Source organism: Labeo rohita, unplaced genomic scaffold, assembly GCF_022985175.1.
Source record: "Labeo rohita strain BAU-BD-2019 unplaced genomic scaffold, IGBB_LRoh.1.0 scaffold_131, whole genome shotgun sequence".
Lineage (NCBI taxonomy): Eukaryota > Metazoa > Chordata > Actinopteri > Cypriniformes > Cyprinidae > Labeo > Labeo rohita.
Window position 1 is genome coordinate 142,005 of NW_026127461.1, and position 5,543 is coordinate 147,547.

Consider the following 5,543-nt stretch of genomic DNA (forward strand, 5'->3'; position numbering starts at 1 on the left):
CAAAGATCATTCATTATATGAGGAAATCCAGAGTTACCTCAGCTCAGATGAACATTCAGGAAGAGACCTCTCATCTTCAATGTGCACAGTGCTGACATATGTACTTCTCATGTCAGAGAAGGTGCTGGATGAGTTCAGCCCAAAGAGGTTCACGTCACCTTCAAACTACAAGAGATTCATCCCAGCTGTGAGATGCTGCAGAAAAGCACTGTGAGTAATTTTACTGACTGATGTTCAATTAAATGTTTTGTTCTACATCACTAAACAATTAAATCTCAAAATACAATGTGAAATATTTTCCCCAAATATTAAGAATACAATAAGTTATTGAAGAAAAGAAACAGAAAATTATCTGACTAAACATTCAGTTTTGGCAGATTTGATTGTGGTTTCATAGTGAATCAGTATGTTCAAATATGTGGATAAATAAGTGTCTCATAACTATAACTATCAGATATTTCCCCTGTCTATATTGTAGTATGATTGTATCAGTGGCATTTTAGCTGGTTTAAGATGGAAGTAGCTGGAAGTAGCTGGTTTTAGCTGGTCTCCCAGCCTAACCAAGCTGGTGTCCATTTGACCTAATTACATATTAATCGGTTTGTTTCACTTACTGACCAGGTTCAATTCAAGGTAAGTTTAGTATCATAATCAGGTAGGTTAGATGATACAGCTTAAATTATTCCAGTTGTTAACGATAATATATCTGAGAAGAGTCTAAAACAAAATTATTAAAGTGGTTTCACAAATAAATTCTAGTATATCATAGTATATCATAAAATCAAGTATATCATAAAATCAAGCTAGCGCTCAAAATATCAGCATAGAACTCAAATCAGATTAAATTATTGTCTGAAGAAATACATTCACCATAGTTGTATGACCAAATATAGTGTTGTGGTATTGAATAGACTTTTACACAAAATAGAAATGAAACAAACACAACGTCTTTATATAATAAATAATCACCTGCAATTAAAAAAACACTAGAAGAAAACAAAAACAATATCTTTAACAAGAAATGCTTAAAGCATAATCTGATCATGTGGGTCACGATTCAGGCAGGAACAGACGAACAACGACGTAGTGAAACGAACAGTCTTTAATAATCCACAAGGAAACACGGGAAACTCGGAAAACACAGGAACACAGGGTGGTAACATTAAGGTCTGACAACAGAGGAGGGTAATCACACACATTAAATAGACAGACTGATTAACACACCAGGTGCAGACAATGAGGGAGAGACCAAAACACACAGAGCTGCAGGGGGAATTGATGGGAGAAACCAACTAAACAGTCCAGGGGTGTGACACACGTGTGTTACAGAGTGAGTGAAACGGGAGGCGAGCGGATCCATCTGCAAGCTTTTATTAATGGGACGAGGCAGAGACATGGTCAAACAGGCAGGGTCGTAACGACAACAAACAGGTATGCAAGGGCTACGCACAATAGAAGTCCGTGAGACAGGCGTGGGTCGATCAGTGGCGAACTTAATCCAAGACGTGAGAAAGACGAGTAATCCTTAACGAGCAAGAGTCCAGAAGGCAGGTGGCGAGACAGTCAAGACGAGATGGCCAGGCGAGGGAAATAAACACAGGGAAACTAGGAAACTAGGAACGCTAACAATGAAAACAACAACAATGCACCGTGGCTTGCATGGGGAAAGACCGGGGCTTTTATAGCGCGCCTGATTGGTCCCAGGTGCTGACCCAGTCAGCGCGCTGCATGACGGGAGATGTAGTCCGGGGTGTGGTGCAACAGTCTGAGTGTGAGGATAAGGTAAGAGCGACATCTGGTGGTGAGCGGTCCACAGCTCACCGACCAGATCCGTAACAACGTGGTGGTTTGACGCAAAAGTACAGCATAATGCTGTAAATTTCAAATCTACAGAGGCGGCATTTTCTTCAACGGTCACATTAAGGAGCAGCAATAAGTACGATTCACAACTGCGGTAAGTGATTTATTTCACTTTTTATTGCTCATGTTTGGTAACTGCAGTAGTATATTGGTGTCTACTTTTGTGGAAACCGCAGATTAACGAATCCTCTGTCCGCAGGGCGTGAGGGAGACTTGTGCCGGGTTTAAGGAGCGCGGTCGCGGGTGAATTTCACACATTCCCCACCCTCATAGTGGCTATAGGCAGAAAATCTCTGGGTTCCAACAGTAATAATTACACACTTCATTGACAACAGTTGTGATTTACGGGAACGTCATGTTGTTCAGCACACTTTCTCATGATTATTTTATGATGTAAATCAAATTTGCACAAGCAGTCATCTGTTAACAGGGGCGCCGAAATGAAACGCATGACGTTACTTAAAGGGGTCATCGGATGCTAAGTTCACTTTTTCATGTTGTTTGAACATTAATGTGTGTTGGCAGTGTATGTACAAATCTACCCTATAATGATAAAAATCCATACAGCGGTTTTTAATTAATCTGTAAAAATAATATTCCCTTTTTTAAAAAGAGTCATTCTCAGATGTCTGTCTGTGTGGCGTCACACTCACAGAGGCCGCTCCCACGATAGTTGATTAACATGAGCGATTTACCTCAAATCAGCTGTAACAGTCCGCCCTTTTTGTTTCGATGCCGGAGCAGGGATGTAAGTTAGACAAGAATATCTCTGATTGAGTGATTGAGGTGTTGTGTTGCTGGATGTAATAATGAACATAGTGGTCGTCATTTACTCCCGATATCTGAGCCGCTGAAGATGCACTAGATTATGTTTGTTTGTGAAGGGAATGCACCTCCCAATCTACATATATCCGTCTATGTTCGCGCGAATCATTCATGGTCCAGTTTCATTTACAGCAAAAGTGAGTATAAGGGGTTTTTTATGAATCTTTCTGATCGCCTTTCTTTATAACGTGGTAGTTAGGAAGTTTAGCGGCTAAACGCGGCTACATGCAGCTAATGTAAACAAGACCATCTTTTCACAGAGAGAAGAGAGGGGCGGGGTGAGCAAAGCTCATTTGCATTTAAAGGAACAGCCCCTTAGAATGAGATGATTTTTGCAGAGCTCATTTTGACAAGGTAAAAAGGGTGTTGTTTTACAAAACCATTAAGAATTTTTAATCAAAGTATATTAGAGACTTTTCATTAAGACCCTAAAGAATCATATCAACTTGTGGAAAATGGGCATCCGATGACCCCTTTAAGTCTTGCAACTCGCGGTCATCCCGCTCACGGAGGATGTAAACTGTCACGTAAACTCTGAAGGGTGCTGTTAAAGCGGTTTAACGTAAGCAGCGAGATGTGCGAGAACCTTTGATAACTTGCTAATTCGCTTATTGTTTGATTGTAATGCTTTTGTTAGCTTTGTTTTAAAGAATGAGTTAAACCAAAATGTTAACCAAATTTTCCTGCCTGGACTTTTCGGAGCATATATTCACTCTGGAGTAACCTTACCAGGAGACAGACAGAGATTTGGAGTTCATTCAAAGGTAATGGTTGCAATCTAAGAACTGAATACCTGCATTTTACATGTAGATATGGTAGAAGATTTTCTCAACTCTAGAAGAGAGACGATTTTTAAGGGAGAATGATTCCGATTTCTTAGCTAAAACTAATGTGAATTACACATTGTCTGTTTTCTGACTGATTTGTAGATATTTAAGAGGAACAAAGAAGTCGAAAGGTGTTACAATCACCAGGTGGATCCACACCTCAGCCCTCTCAGTCGTCCATCGTTACAAAAGGAAAAGTGCCATCTAAAACAACAGGGCAAATGGTACAGAAGAAACCGGTTGAAGTGAACCCAAGTTGCCACTCTTCTTTGCAAAGTGAAGGATTTTCAGCAGAATTTCTGAAATGTAAGACATACACACATACCAAGATCTCCTTTTTTCTTTTATTATATTCTTTTATTATCTACACTGCCGTTCAATAGTTTGGGATTAGTATGATTTTGTAATGTTTTTATGAAATAATCTCTTCTGTTCATCAAAGCTGCATTTAATTGATCAAAAATACAGAAAAATGATTGAAAAAAAAAAAAAAAAAAGAAAATTAAAAAAATGTAATGTTAAATATTATTGCAATTTAAAATATAGTTTTTTGTGTATTTGTAATATACTTTAAAATGTAATTTATTTCAGAATTTTCAGCACCATTACTCTAGTCTTTCCATTACTCCAGTGTCACATGATCATTTAGAAATATGCTGATTTATTATCAATTTTAGAATAGAAACAGTTGTGCTGCTTAATTTTTTCTTTTCTTTTTTTTGGAACCTGTGATACTTTTCAGGATTCTTTCATGGATAAAAAAAACATTTTTTTTTTGTTTGTTTTGTGTGTGTGTGTGTGTGTGTGTGTGTGTGTGTTTAACTTTTATCCAACAAGTATGTGTTAAACTGAAATTGACAGTAAAGACTTCTATTGTTAGAAAATATTCTATTTTTTGTTGAGAGATAATGTAATTTTTCTATTTATTCATGCATGCACTGTATGTAACCTTGCTGAAGCAAGCTTCACCACTTCCTGTGGATTTTTTCTATGATTAAGCATTTAATGAAATTTTGATAGACTAATGGTTAATTGATGATCAGAACTCAGGAGGCAGCCCTTGTAACCATAGTCAGTTTAGCTAAAAACAGCTAAAAATTGTTCATGCTAAGATATTCTTATTCCTATTCATCCATGTATACTCATTTATCAATAAAATAGCTACATTAATTAAACACCTACAGAAATATATATATGCACTTCCATTTGAATATATCAATTTTATCTTTATTTGAGCAATAAAAGGAACAACTATCAAGGGCATGTTTCTAAATTATTGTAGGCTATGTCTGGAAAAAGGAAAATGTGCAACAAAAACATGACACTATAGTTTGCTTTTTTAAGTAGTTTTACTTGTTGAAAATTCACACATTAATAATCTAAATTATTTATTTTTTAAGTCTATTTCAGTGACTGGTGGAAACAAAAGGAGCCTGAAAGAAGAGAGAGAGAGAAGAGGGAGAAACAAGTGGGGCATTACATATCCCCAAAAAATGCAAGATATAATAAAAAAGAAAAGAAAAATGAAAATGCATAATATGTTTAGAATTCTGTTATTGTTCATATTCACCATTAATTGTTAATATAGTTTTAGAATTGTAATCGTTCCAATTATTTTGTAAATATTTTGTAAATATTTGTTAGAATATAATTTTTTAAAGGGGCTGTAAGATCAAATAAAAATTGTTTTAATGGTTCCTTGTGGTCCTGCAGACCATTAAAAGTAAACTTGGAATTATTTTTATTATTTGTTGCAACACCCCTTGACAGGAAAATTGGGGCAGACACTATGTAATCAATCAATCAATCAATCAAACAGACATTTTGACCAGCTAAGAACAGCCTGACCAGCTTAAACCAGCTAAGACCAGCCTGACCAGCTAAGACCAGCCTGGCTGACCAGCTTAAACCGGCTAAGACCAGCCTGGCTGACCAGCTAAAACTGGCTAAGACCAGCCTGACCAGCTTAAACTAGCTAAGACCAGCCTAACCAGCTAAAACCAGCTAAGACCAGCCTGACCAGCTAAGACC

The 5,543-nt window shown here is 37.1% G+C and overlaps 1 non-coding gene across 1 annotated transcript; it reads left to right on the plus strand.

Moving 5' to 3' along the window:
- The first annotated feature begins 229 nt into the window (after positions 1-229).
- LOC127158022 (uncharacterized) lies at positions 230-5,322 on the plus strand. Its single transcript, XR_007826047.1, has 3 exons — positions 230-3,449; positions 3,615-3,818; positions 4,913-5,322. It is a non-coding gene; the product is annotated as an uncharacterized LOC127158022 (transcript).
- Positions 5,323-5,543: the final 221 nt, after the last annotated feature.